The sequence below is a fragment of the Geotrypetes seraphini genome, chromosome 16 (genome assembly GCF_902459505.1).
Source record: "Geotrypetes seraphini chromosome 16, aGeoSer1.1, whole genome shotgun sequence".
Classification (NCBI taxonomy): domain Eukaryota; kingdom Metazoa; phylum Chordata; class Amphibia; order Gymnophiona; family Dermophiidae; genus Geotrypetes; species Geotrypetes seraphini.
This window is the reverse complement of record NC_047099.1, coordinates 13,940,617-13,955,871: the sequence shown is the minus strand read 5'-3', so window position 1 is coordinate 13,955,871 and position 15,255 is coordinate 13,940,617. Positions and strand designations below refer to the sequence as shown.

The 15,255-nt window shown below is 42.9% G+C and overlaps 1 protein-coding gene across 1 annotated transcript in view; it reads right to left on the bottom strand.

The window, feature by feature from the left end:
• LOC117350725 (lebercilin-like) overlaps positions 1-15,255 on the bottom strand; it is a 73,279-nt gene that overhangs the window by 45,574 nt on the left and 12,450 nt on the right. The window lies entirely within an intron of this gene.

Here is a 15,255-nt window from a genome sequence, read left to right as displayed (position 1 = left end):
AACAATGCCCCCCCCCCCAATTTGTAGTTGAACAACGGGTTCTTTTTCCCTATATGCATGACCTTGCATATTTCCACGTTAAAGCGCATTTGCCATTTGTTTGCCCAGTCTTCCAGCTTGTCCAGGTCCCTTTGCAGGTCCTCACACTCCTCCCTGGTCCTAACTCTGCCGCACAGTTTGGTATCGTCTGCAAATTTTATAACCTCGCACTTTGCCTCCTTTTCCAGGTCATTGATAAATATGTTGAAGAGTAATGGCCCCAGCACCGATCCCTGTGGCACACCGCTTGTGACTCCCCGCCAGTCAGAATATTGGCCTTTTACTCCGACCCTCTGCAGTCTACCCGACAACCAGTGCTTGATTCATCTGTGCACATCCCCTCCCACCCCGTGGTTCCACAGCTTCCTAAGCAGCCTTTCATGTGGCACCTTGTCGAAAGCCTTTTGAAAATCGAGGTAAATGATGTCTATGGGTTCCCCATTGTCCACCCGACTGCTTATTCCCTCAAAGAAGTACAGAAGGTTCGTTAGGCACGGCCTTCCCTTCCAGAATCCGTGCTGGCTTGTTCTCAGTAGGCCATTCCTCTCGATGTGCTCGCAAATGCCATCCTTGATCATAGCTTCCACCATCTTCCCTACAATTGAAGTCAGGCTCACCGGCCTGTAGTTCCCGGGGTCACCCCTCGATCCCTTCTTGAAGATAGGTGTGACATTCACCAATTTCCAGTCCTCTGGTACCTCACCAGTTTTCAAGGATAGGTTGCAAACATGCTGGATTGTGCCCGCTATTTCTTGTCTTAGTTCCTTCAGAACCCTTGGGTGGATCCCGTCCGGGCCCGGTGATTTGCCACATTTTAACCTGTCTATCTGTTTGAGGACATCCTCCTTACTTACCTCTATGTGCTCCAATTTTTCGGCCTGTTCTCCACTCATGAGCTCCTCTGAGTCCGGTATATGTGTCTTCGCTCGTGAAAACCGACGAGAAGAACGTGTTCAACCTCTCAGCTACCTCTTTATCCTCCTTAATCACTCCCTTCCTATCCCCATCGTCCAACGGCCCCACCTCCTCTCTCGCTGGTCGCTTCCCCTTTACGTAACTGAAGAATGCCTTGAAGTTTTTCGCCTCCCTGGCCAGCCTCTCTTCGTATTCCCCCTTTGCTTTTCTAACCTCTCGGTGGCATTCCTTTTGGCATTTCCTGTGCGCCTGGTGATTTTCCTCCGTTGGGTCCTTTTTCCATCTCCGGAAGGATACTTTTTTGTCATTTATTGCCCTCTTTACTTCTGTTGACATCCAAACCGGGTCCTTTGATCTTTTGTTCTTGCAGCCTTTCCTGAAACTGGGGACGTACATTCTTTGTGCTTCCTGCAGGGTGTCCCTGAATAAGGTCCAGGCGCTTCCCCCAGTCTCCATCCTAAAGATGTTTCTGAGCTTCCTCCCCACCATTTCCCTCATAGCAACATAGTTCCCTTTCTTGAAGTTGAGCGCAGTTGTTGCGGTCCTCCTTACTATGGGTGTCCCCCTTTCTAATGTGAATCTGATCGCGTTGTGATCACTGTTGCCTAGTGGTCCTCTCACTTCTACCCCTCTTGCAGGCCCCCCTAATCCGTTTAGGATGAGGTCAAGAGTAGCACCCCCTCGCGTCGGTTCTTTGACTAGTTGCTCCATGAAGCAGTCCCGCGACCCACGGCAGTTCCGGTAGAGGAGTGATGGCATCGCGGTAGGGGAGATGAGTCATCTCTCCTGCCGCGATGCATCACTCCCCCCACATGCACAACATCATGGCAAGAGGGAGCCCAAACCCTCTTGCCCCGCGGCAGCCGTGACCCCCCGACAACCTCGGGGCAAGAGGGAGCCCAAGCCCTCTTGCCCCACCGATTAAAATTGGGGCAGGAGAGAGCCCAAGCTCTCCTGGCCCCAGCAACCCCCCCCCCCCCCGTGACTGGCTTGGGCCAGGAGGGAACCCAAGCCCTTCTGGCCCTGGCAACCCCCAGCCACTACTCGATTGGGCCAGGAGGGAGCCCAAACCCTCCTGGCCCTGGCGACCCCCCCACCGCTACTCGATTGGGCCAGGAGGGAGCCCAAATCCTCCTGGACCTGGTGACCCCCCCACTGATACTCGATTGGGCCAGGATGAACCCCCCTCCCCCCAATGTCCACCCCCCCAGAACCCCCTATCGGCCCCGTCCCAGCCGACCCGCGACCCCCGGCTGACCCTCCCAAAGCCCTGCCTACTGGTGGGGCCTAAGGCACCTGGGCCAATCAGAATAGGCCCGGGAGCCTTAGGCCCCTCCTGTGGGCGGGGCCTTAGACACATGGCCTGGGTTGGAGTAAATTAGAGTAAATCAGAAATTCTTCCACTTAATGTCCATTATACAAAAGGATTGTTTGATTCATTTCCCTTTCTTTGGAGAGAAGATGGAATAAAATATTTAGGCATTTGGATTAAAAATACGTTGGAGGAAACAATAAAAATAAATGAAAAATTGTTAATACAGAAGGTTACAGAATTGTGTGAGCAATAGAACCCTTTACATCTTTCATGGTGGGGGAGAATCCAAACTATAAAGATGATGATCTTGCCTGTGGTTTGTTATCAGTTGGGTATGTTAGCAGTTTATTTTCAGGGGTCCTTTTATAAAAAGTTAAATAGTATTCTTATAAAATTTATTTGGCTGGGTAAAACTCTTAGAGTGGCCTTGGTATAAAGACCAATTTCAGAGGGAGGGGTCAATTTTCCCAATTTTTATAGGTATCATCAAGCCTATATTTTACGCCAAGGTATGTATTTGGGTCCTCCCAGAGCTCCTGGAAAAACTTCCAGATTGGTTATGGATAGAAAGGCAACTCATGTCTTCATTACGCCTTTGTCATGTGCTCAGTATCAAAATGCCTAGTTATAGTAAAGATAATAGCATATTAGCTGATACATGGAAAACATTACGGTACGTAAGTAATTTAACAAATATTCCAATTCACAAATCTACAAATCAGTCCAAGATTCAAATTGGCGGAGAAAGACTTGTCTGGAAGCATTGGATGATAGCAGGAATATGTATATTAGAGGATGTTATTTCTAATGGTAAAATGCTTGAATTTTCACAGTTGCAACACAAATATTGCCTTACTAAATCAGAAAGTTTTAGATGGTTGCAACTGAAGCATGCCATTCAGACGGGGTTCCCTGACTGGAAAACCCTTAATAATCAATATAGTCTGGAGTTCCTATGTTTTCAGACAGACTTCTTGGGTCACCAGGCCGCTCAGTGGTATAAATTATTAACTGGACTTATTAAGAAAAAAACAAATACAGGTCTGAGAGACATTTGGAGCATTGAGATTAAGCATCAAATTAATGCATCTCAATGGCCACGAATTTGGTCTTGGAGGATGAGATGTACAGTGTCGGCATCCATGAGACAAACTTGTTTTTTTCTGTTACATAGAGCTTTATGGACCCCTGTTCGTTTACAAAAATTGGATAGCTCTAAGTCTAATGAATGTTGGCATTGTCATCTCGAAGCAGGGACTTTTTAGATCATTTATTATTCTATTGTCCATTCATTATGAATTTTTGGAAATCAATTTGGGACCAAATTAACTGTTTATTAGATAACCCTGTGGCATTATCATATGATACTATGCTGTTTGGTATGGTATCTACAGATATCTACAAATAATAACAAGTCAGATATCTACAAATAATATCTACAAATTATTACTTATAATGACTGGGGTTGCCATTCAACAAATTACATATAATTGGAAAAATTGGAATAGATTAAATTATAATTTTTGGTGGAACTCCTTATGTCATATTTATAAAATGGAGAGACTTATTGCAATACAACAGGGTTGTTTCAGGAAATTTCAAGATATTTGGGAGCCATTAACAAAGTATTATAATGATTAGAAAAATTTTGTTTCCCTTGAATTTACAAGTTCAATTATGGGGTGGGAGGGAGGGTATTTTTATTGTTACATGTTGTATAAGTATTGATTATATGATAGATAAGGGTGGGGAGGGGGGAGATAAGAGAATATTATATGTATCATTGTTGATTATTAAGTGATATATTTATGGTTATTTATATGGATATGTTATCACACTTATTATAAGTTTAAAAATGAATAAAGATTTAAAAAAAAAAAAAGGTGTGATTAATATTTTTATGGGGGAGGGTCAGTGATCACTGGGGTATTGTGGGGGTCTGTTTTATGTGTTTTCAATGCTTATCTGGTAACTTTAGGTGGGTTTTTGTGACTTCTAACTAGTGCTAGACTTTTGAAACACAAGAAACATACCAGCACTGCCACCTGGCTGTTTTATGCTGCCCGCAGCCAGCTCCCTCTTCCTCACTGCCTGTGGCTGGCTCCCTCTTCTAAACTTCTCCTCTTCCTCACTGCCTGTTCGCGGCCGGAATGTGCCTCGGGCCTGAGGAGATCAGTTCACAAAGCCATGTGCGGCGGCTTCTCGCGCGTCCCGTGCATCATCCGGAAGCCTTCTCTCTGACGTTGCGACTTCCCACCTATCTGTGTACTTAAAGAAGAACTACTCCATGGGGACTCTGCTGGCATATTTCTATTTTCCACCTTCATCCAGCATCCCCCTGGACTTCCTGGTCTAACTTTAAAAAAAGGATTGTTGGTTGATTCTAATGATTCTAATGGGTTGCCCACAACCTCTACTACTCATTCCTTGTGCTGTGGTTTCCCCACCTCTAATGTAACAGTCTGTTTCGGTCTGGGATGGATTACGGCATAGGGAATGCACAGCAGAGGCTATCCTCTGCAGACCATAATAATTTTTTTTTAAGTTAGACCCGGAAGGTCAGGAGTAAACTAGATACGGGTGGAGACAAGGGGGAAACATGCTGGCATTTGGAGGGCCCCCAAAGCCGCAGGGCCCAGGGCAATTGCCCTGTTTCCCACCACCACCACCACCACCACACATACACACACCATAATGTCAGCCCTGGGTAAGGGAAGTGTGTACAGATTCAATGCCGCTTTCAGTTTGGAAGCAAAAAAAGGGAAATCCAGAAGCTGCAAGACTCTGCTTCTAGAAAGTCAAGAGAAAACCAAGAGAGGCAGTAAGAAAGAGAGAAACACATTTCTTTGTATTTTCATTTAATCACTTTAGTTTGAAACAAATTTCCTGACTGCAAACGTAAAAGAGAGCACATAAGCACATAAGCATGGCCTCTGCCGAGTCAGACCATAGGTCCATCATGCCCAGCAGTCCGCTCCCACGGCGGCCCCCCAGGTCAATGACCTGTAGTGATCTATTACTCAAGAGCATTTTGTCTTGTATAGTAACCCTCTAATTGTACCCCTGGATTCCCTTACCCCTCAGGAATTCGTCCAATCCCTTTTTGAAACCCCAAACCGTACTCTGCTCAACCACCCCCTCTGGAAGCGCATTCCAGGTGTCCACCACCCTCTGGGTAAAGAAGAACTTCCTAGCATTTGTTCTAAAACTATCTCCCTTCAATTTTTTTGAGTGTCCTCTAGTTCTTGTTGCCCCCGCCAGTCTGAAGAATCTGTCTCTCTCTACCTTCACTATACCCTTCATGATCTTATAAGTTTCTATCATATCCCCTCTAAGTCTCCTCTTTTCTAGGGAAAAGAGCCCCAACTTCTCCAGCCTCTCAGCATACGAGAGGTTTTCCATGCCCTTTATCATTTTTGTCGCTCTTCACTGGACCCTCTCGAGGATCGCCATATCTTTCTTTAGGTACGGCGACCAGTACTGGACGCAGTACTCCAGATGCGGTCGCACCATTGCCCTGTACAGCGGGAGGATAACTTCCTTGGAGACGAAAGGAAAGATGATAAGTTCTGTCTACAGAAACACACAGAGAGGCAAACTGAGATGGGGGGAGAGGAGGGTAACGGGCACTCATAAGAAGTTACTATCCTCAAGCAGATCAAATATTTAAATGCTTTGTTATAATCATTCAGCCAACATTGGGTGCACAGCTAAACTAGGGCATTTACTTTTCACCATACAAAAGAGACACTGACACAAACTCTTTAGACTAGGGATCTGTTTTTGCTAGCTTCTATTTGATGGATTTTGGGAATATCCACTGCTTATTCCTAGGTGAAGCATCATAAAATCTGTTTTTCTCCTTGGGATCTTGTCAGTATGGCAACCCTTATGTTCTTTTTTTTTTTTTTTTTTAAATCAAGGAAATTTTATTAGCATTTTATACACATACATAGAGAAAAAAATAAAAATAAAATTAAGTAACAAACAATAACCCCCTCCTCCTCCCCCTTTTCCCTCACATAGCAAATAGAATAAAACCTTTAAATCAAGTTGTGGCATAAATTTTGTCATATATGAAGATATTTTGTAAGAGAAGACCATTTTGCAACATACTGTAAACAGAACTTTTTTTTTTTTTTGCTAAATACAACTCTGATCTATATGTGGAGCGTAAAACATTCCACCATTTTAAGTAATTAACTAAGGGCTACTTTTACTAAGCTGCGATAGCGTTTTTAGTGCACGCAGAATTTTAGCGCGTGCTACGCGGCTAGAACTAACCCCAGCGCAGCTTTGTAAAAGGAGCCCTAAATTCTTTCCAAGAGCATAACATAGCCGTAACTCCTATAGTTATTAAAGTGTCAAATAAATAACAATCATTTTTTGAAAGTGAATCTTGCAAACACAAAGATTTTAAAATTTAAAACTTATAGGAGAATGTAAATGAAATATAGTACAAATTGTGGTCCATATTTGATTAACCCTTATGTTCTTATGTACAGGACAATCATAGGACAATCAAGCCATTGTGACATCACTGTTCAGTTTGTCTCTTAGTTATTGGTGGAATGAGGTATTATGACATCACAATCTCAGCTCTGGAATGTTGCTTCTCTTTGGATTTCTGCCAGGGACTTGTAACCTAGGTTGGCCACTGTTGGAAACAGGATACTGAGCTTGATGGGCCTTTGGTCAGGCCCAGTATGTCAACTCTTGTGTTTATATAGTTTTACTAGTCTTATAGCCCGTTACATTAACGGGTGCTAGAATGTGTGTGTGTGTGTCTGTCTTTATTTCTTTCTCTCTCTCTCTCCTTAGCCGCTTTCTGTATTTCTGTCTTTCTCCCTTCCCTTTACCTTCCCTGTGTCCAGCAACACCCTTTCACTGCTCCCCTTATCCAGCAGCAGCCCTTCTCCCTTTTTTTAATCTCCCCCCTGTCCAGCAGCACCTCTTTCCTGTCCCCCTGTCTAGCAGTAGGCCTCCTTTCCTTTTTCTCCCCCCCTCTCTTCCCCTGTCCAGCAGCACCTCTTTCCTGTCCCCCTGTCTAGCAGTAGGCCTCCTTTCCTTTTTCTCCTCCCCTCTCTTCCCCTGTCCATCAGCACCTCTTTCCTGCTCCCCCGTCCAGGAGTAGGCCTCCCTTCCTTTCCCCCCCCTTGTTTCTTCCCCTGTCCAGCAGCACCCCTTACCTCATGTCTGCCCTCCGCCGACTGCGGCCTGCAGCTGCCGACCGCCGCCGTGGCCCGCAGAGCCCAAGAGCCGCCGCGCCACCTGAAGCTGACAAAACCCTAAGCCACTCATGCGCACTCCTACCTGCGGGGACCTACAGCACACGGAAAACGGGAGCACGCAGGTAAGAGCGCGCATGCGCGGCTTAGGGTTTTATTATAGTAGATGAATGTGAACGCACGGCCTGTGATGGAACGTATTGAGAATGCCCTCAATAAGTGCAATGTTAAATTTTCAGCTACTGCAATGTAAAATCCCTCCTTAAGCTGTGGAAATTTTACTGCAATTTAGTAAAGGGCCTTGTTGGCAGTTGTTTTTAATTTGGCATGTGTTCTCATGTCATTTGTTCTGAAGGATTCTGGTGATAGATATTGATGGTAAGGTGATGAGTTGAACAATTTGGATCAGTGTTTTGGGCCTGATTCAATAAATTGTGCTTAACTGGGAGGCGCCATTAGGCGTGATTGTCCACCTTCCACTAACATCATTTATAGAATCACTCCTACTGGTGCCTAAGTGGTGTTAGATGCTGGTAGATGTTGAATCCTTAGAAATACTGCCATTTAGGCCAAAGTTTTCTTGGCCTAAATGAGTGTACCTAAGGTAGGTGCCTAAATAAACCACACAAAAAAATCCACCCCTAACCACGCTTGCTTGCTGGTAGTTAAGCACTTAGCAGCTAATTAACACTAACCCCCTCTATTACTAAGGTGCGCTATGCTTTTTAGTGTGCAAAAAATATTGCGATAAACATGCATTGAACTCTAACACATGCATGTTATCCTATGGATGCACTAGCGGTTAGCGTATGCGTTGATTTAACATCTAAAATGCTTAGCGCACTTTTGTAAAAGAGGGCCCAGCGCACGCTGCGCTCAATTGTCTGGGCGCGCCTTTGTCCCGGCGCGCTTTTGACCTGACACCGTTTCTTACTGTTGGCCAGCAAGGTAAAAGCTCCGATGCTCCTTCATTCAGTGTTGGAGCATTTATCTTGTAGACCTGCGGTAAGAAGCTCTTCTGTCATTTAGTAAAAGGAGACCTAATTTTTTTTACAGATTTTGAATTGTTTTTTAAATGGCACTTTCAATTATCAGTGCTGATTAAGCCAATTAAGAAAATTAATTTAGGCACCTATATTGGCTAAGCACATTAATCCTCCTTTTGTCCTTTTCCTTAAGTGTCCTCTTTCTTTCCATCAATTGTAGTTCCAACTCCTTCTTCCCTTTCGTTCCCGTTCGTCTTTGTTCTTAAAATTGTCTTTTCCCTCGATTTCTTTTTATTATATTGCATTTTAATTGGCATATTGTTATGACATTTTTGTACACCGCCTAGAAGGAGGCTTGAGTGGGCGGTATAATACATTTTTAATAAACTTGAAACTTGAAACTACCTAACTTTTAGAATATTTTATAGAATCAGGGCCTGTGTCTGTGTTTTAATAAAAATATGAATTCTGTACTGTAATATGTACTGAAATATGTACTGTAAATTAGATGACATGATCGGATGAGTACTAGCTTTTGGGCTTTGGGGAGAAAATGCTCTGCTACCATAAAGATACCAGGTGTAACTTTGGATCAGTGCCTAACCATGAGAGACCAGGTGGACTCCTTGATCAGAAAGGGATTTTTCACTCTCTGGAAACTCAGATCCATTAAAGCTTATTTCGATACAGCGGCATTCAGAACCCTAGTCCAATCCCTCGTACTGAGTCTACTTGACTACTGTAACATCTCCTATTTAGCAATTTCCCATGATGCAAAATGCAGCGGTCAAACTGATCTTTGGGCTGAGGAAGTTTGACCACGTGACACCCTACTACCGGCAGCTGCATTGGCTGCCAATGGAGGCGCGCGTAAAGTTTAAATTTGCCTGCTTCTGCTTCAAAGCACTACACGGACTTGCCCCTAAATATATAACTGACCTTTTTGTCTTCTCAGCCAACAGACACAAGAGAAGCTCACATTCCAACTTCGTTTCCCCCCCCCCCAGTGAGAGGTTGTAAACTGAAAAAACACCATGAACATCTTCTCTCGCACCAAGCAGCATCATGGGGTAAAGACCTAGAACAATTGCTTTCACCCACTACTTATGAGGAATTTAGGAAACGTCTGAAAACACACCTGTTCCTAAAGTATCTAGACAACTGATCCTCTCTTCTCTCTTCCCTCTATAGCGATGAACTTGTTCTATTGATCACTCTCTCCTCTAAAATGGATTGCCTGTCCTATTAACCCTCTTTCTTCCTCCCCTCTTAAAGTCAATCAATTTGTACCTTTGCTTAATCTTTGTAAACCACATAGAACTTCACGGTATTGCGGTATATAAGCTGTTATTATTATTATTATTATGTATGGAAAGCTCTAAACTTTCAAGAGGAACAACATGAGATTATGCCAGTGTTTGAATTAGTTTGTTAAGTCAATACTAGTCCACAGAATCTGCGCAGATGCATATTGTCAGTAGGTTCCCTTGTGACCAATAACATCATCCTTCTGTTCTATATCCCAAATGATATAGCTCTATGTAACACAAATGAAAAAAAGTTTCAGTTGCTTTTGAGTCACCATAGTGATCTACTGGTGGCAAAATCCCAAACTACCTCATTTGTGGATACGTCCGTGGAGATACTTTGGCCTCCCAAATGACAGCTATAGGATTAAAATTTCTTTTCATAATGCATGCATCTGCTTTTCTGAGCCTGATCAGACAAAATTTTGCTGGAATTTCCTAGGTAAGACTTTTGCTGGAGTTTCCTAGGTAAGAGGCAATGTTCCATTATTTCAGAAAAACATCCAAATCATAAATCAACCCTAATCGTGCCCAAAATATGCCCCTTAGCGAGAAATATGCACTTCAGACAAACAGTATAGAAACCATCTAAAATGGGTTAATTCTAAATTGTGCTGCCCTCCAAGTAGCTGAACTTGACTGCTTGTCTGCAGCAAACAGTAAGCAGAATAAATGGTAGAGAAATTAATTTTGAAATGTGAAGCACATTTGATATTTTCTGCCTCTCAATTACATCCAAATATGAGGGTCATTTAATAAATAATGCACACTATTTTTTAAAATTTACATGTTTAATTTATTTTTTTCAAGTATTTCTTTACAATCCTTCAATATAGTCTCCCTGCTTTGCAATGACCGAGTCTCAACATCTGGGAAGCTTCATTATTCCATCCAAGACACCGTTTTTGTTCAGTTGCTGAATGGTTCGGATAAAAGCAGAAAAAGGCTCTTCCAGAGATGCAAAATGATATCCATGCATAGGTTTTTTTCAAATTTGGAAAAAGGTTCAAGTCTGGTGGACTCATGTCTGGACTGTAGGGAGCACCTCTCAGCCGTATTCGTGTAGTTTTTCAATGACGACATTCTCTATGTGCAGAATAAGTGGCCCAGCCAAGAGTAACTGAGGTCAGGTTTTGTGCATTTTTCTGTGCATTTTTTGCATGATAATCATGATAATACACTGCTGTGACACTTCTTCACATGTAACTTTGTCTGTGGTGATGATGATTCCTTCATGATCATAAACAAAAATCATGATTTGTTTGACTTTTGATTGAGCTTTTCGAAATGTTTTTGGTCGTGTGGATTTGGAGCTCTCCACTCATCATTGAAAAACTACGCGAATACAGCTGGGAGGTGTTACCTCATATTCCCTACAGACCAGACATGAGTCCACCAGACGTCGACCTTTTTCCAAAGTTGAAACAACCTATGCGTGGACATCGTTTTGCATCTCTGGAAGAACTTTCTTCCGCCGTTACCCGAGCTATTCGGCAACTGAACAAAAACGGTGTCTCAAATGGAATAATGAAGCTTCCGAGATATTGGGACTCAGTCAACTCAAAGCAGGGAGACTATATTTAAGGATTGTAAAGAAATACTTAAATAAAAAATAAAATGTAAATTTTTAAAATAGTGTGCATTATTTATGAAATTACCCTTGTACCTCCAATTACGATATGTATGAATATGTGTGAGAGACTCTAAAACAGTATTCCTATGAGCATCGGAACATTACTTTGCCAGCCCACGCTAAAACCGCTAGCAAAGTTTGAGGAAAGGAAGGGTATAAAAGTAATGTGGTCAAGTTAATGAAAATAAATCTAGATACCTGTCAACTATAGCCTCCTCCTGGTTCTATAGTGGTTTTCTTCACATTGTTAAGCAAGATAAAGGTGAGAACAAATGAAAATCCAGTGTACTTTTAGTTGATGTTGTAGAAATAATAATCTTTCATGAACTTCAATTATGTATGTATTATTTATTTAGATTTATTAACTGCCTTTTTATGAAATTATGATAATTTCTTTAAAATCTCAGGCTCAGCACTTTTCCTTAGCATCTCCCAATGACACTTGGGTAGGGCTGACTCAAGGGATTGTGGTGAACGGAGCCAACCTTTGCATTGGCACCTCCCCAACCCTACAATCTGGTATCTCTCCCTCTCTTTCAATCTTCCCTTCCTGATGGACCAGCTGAGGTACTGGCCCAGGACACTGATAATAAGGGGTACCAAAATGTCCAGAATGTATTCCTCTACGGGTTTGAAGATAGGATAGACTAGAATTTTTGCCCTTTATCTCTGGTGCCCTGGGCCTGTGCCTCATTGGTCCTGCACCTGGAGAGGCATTATGGCAAGGACATACTGTAAAATACTGGCGGTGGCCATGTAACTCATTACATTAACCCTGGCTCTGCCCCTGGACCACCCTGGCAAAGACCAAGCAGTGCCACTGAAATTAGGCAGGACAGTACTGAATATCAACCCCTTAATTTTCTAGTAATGTTCCCTAATTAGCTCCCCTTAGAAATCTGCTTTTGTAAAACCCGGTACCTACTTACTTAAAATTCCCAGATGGAACTAAACCTTTTTTTGAAACTGTTTTATGCAACATAGTAACATATAGGGACATTTTAATATTACATCTAAATCTGAGTTTAGATGTTTTGGAAAAATAACGTCCAAAAATCTGGTAGAAAAAAATGACCCTTTTAAATCAGAAAAACATATTTTTTTTTTCTTTTGAAAATTACCATTTACTAGCTTTATTTGTCTTCAGTGCATCTATCTTTTTAAATCATTAAAAAAAATGTAAAAAGCACAAAAACCTACCATTAGGAGGAGCCAGCATTCTTAACAGACTTGCCACACAGACATCCCAACAAAGCAGTGGGGCACCCAAGGGGACACTACAATGAACTTCACATAAAATGTCCCAGGTACATATATCTCCATAACCCCTAATATTGTATGGTGAGTCCTCCAAAACTCACCCTTAACCTACAATAACTAAATGTGCACCACAACAATTGCCCATATGCTTGCAGGTTTCACTTATATATTAACATAGTCGACAGGTTTTGGTAGACTCATACTTTCCACTATAAGTATATCTCTGCAGTCCACTGCACTGTCCACTAGGCTACGCCACAGACTCTGCAGACCTGCTGAACACTCTAATAGGACTGGCCAGAAGATCTGAAGCTGTCATGCAGGCTGGTATGTACTGTTATATTCACATCTTTATGGGATGATAGAGAGTCAGTAACCATGGGGGGGGGGAGTTAAGGGGGCCATGCCTTTATGGATCCAGTGGTCATCTGGCCAGTTTGGCCACCTTTTTGGCACTTATTGAAAGAGGTCTAGCCTTAAATATCCAAGTTTTGCTATGAACATTTTCCGCAATGTTCCATTATTTCAGAAAAACATCCATAAGAACATAAGAATTGCCACTGCTGAGTCAGACCAGTGGTCCATCATGCCCAGCAGTCCGCTCACGCGGCAGCCCTCTGGTCTAAGACCAGCACTCTAACTGAGACTAGCCCTACCAGCGCACGTTCTTGCTCAACAGAAACTTGTTTAACTTTGTCTTGAATCCTTGGAGGGTGTTTTCCCCTATAACAGCCTCTGGAAGGGCGTTCCAGCTTTCTACCACTCTCTGGGTGAAGAAGAACTTCCTTACGTTTGTACGGAATCTATCCCCTTTCTACTTTAGAGAGTGTCCTCTTGTTCTCCCTACCTTGGAGAGGGTGAACTTTCTTTATCTACTAAGTCTATCCCCTTCAGTACCTTGAATGTTTCGATCATGTCCCCTCTCAATCTCCTCTCCTCTCTCCTAATCCTGCCCAAAACATGCCCCCTAGCGAGAAATATGCACTTCAGATAAACAGTATAAAAACCATCTAAAACGGGTTTTGAAAATGGTAATTTGGACATTTTAGCTAATAAAAAGTCAAAATGCCACTTTATATTATTTTTTGGACATTGTAATATTTTGAAATTGAGCCCCATAGAAAATGACTGCAGATCCATGGTCCATCCAGTCTGTCCAGCAATCAAATCCTCTTACCTTGTTCAAAAGTAGACTGAAAACCCACCTTTTTGAAATTGCTTTCAGCTCATAACAGAAATCCCCATTGCCCTGTGCTCATCACCCTAGCCAGCAGTTTAATCACCCTCTGTCAATGGTAACCCTTACCCTGGATTCCTGTTTGCCTTGATTGATTAGATAGTGAGCTCATTCAAGCAGGGACTGTCTCCTTTGTGACTCTGTATAGCAATGTGTTTGTCTGGTAGCACTCTAGAAATCATAAGAACATAAGGACTGCCGCTGCTGGGTCAAACCAGCGGTCCATCGTACCCAGCAGTCTGCTTCCGCGGCAGCCCTTTGGTCAAAGACCAGTGCCCTATCTGAGTCTAGCCTTAATAGTAGTAGTGGTTAAGCCAATAATGCATATGTCATTACATTTAAATTGCTAAGTTCTTCTATAAGATGTCTTCTCCTTCCCCTGAGCTTTGCAAGAACTGATCCATCCTTGTCATTTTCAGGGTTCAGACCATAAGAAGTCTGCCCTGTATTGGATCTACTTTCCAGCTACTGAGGTGCCACCAAAACCTATTCCAGCCCTTCCCAAACTGTTTTGCCATATATGGCACACAGACCATAAAGGTTTACTCAGCACTGTCCTCACATTCCAAATTACTGGAATCTCCGTCAGAGCCCTCTCCAGCCCATCCTAAACCAAGTTGCCATATACAGGACACAGACCGTACAAGTCTGCCCAGTATCAGCCTTAGTTCTTCACAGCTGGAGTCACCATCTAATCACCATTCAACACATCAAACACACATGTGACCCTGGCTGTTTCCACTGTGCGTATTGTAAACTATAAAGACGGGTCTATAAAGGGTGCTTAGATTTAAATACCTATAGGGTACTATGAGGAGCCTATTCTGTTGTGCAATAAGTTCTTACTAACCACTTTTTGTCACAATATACAAGTGTAACCAGGTATTTACGCCATTTTGAAATCATCTGTATTAGGAAAAAGACTCCACACACTTTCTACCTTCAGGTCTTTACTTACACTTTGAAACCTGCTGTGGGAACAAAGCATTTGTAGACCTTTACAACTTCTTAGCCTGAAGGTGTAAAGCAGGGGTGTCCAACCTTTTGGCTTCCCTGGGCCGCATTGGCTGAAAAAATTTTTTTCTGAGGCCGCACAAACGTGCAAACGTTGCAGCAAGACAGAGGAGGGAGCTGGCAAGACGGTAAACACCCGGAGGCAGCAGAGGAAAACACCTCATCGTCCTCGACCGGGGCCACACAAAATACTTCACAGGGCCGCATGCGGCCTTCGCGCCTGGTGTAAAGGTTTACTCCTGGTGTAAAGGTTTATATTTCTCTGCATCTTAGTCTGAAGAAGGTATAAATACTGTACACAGAGAAATGGCAACTTAAATG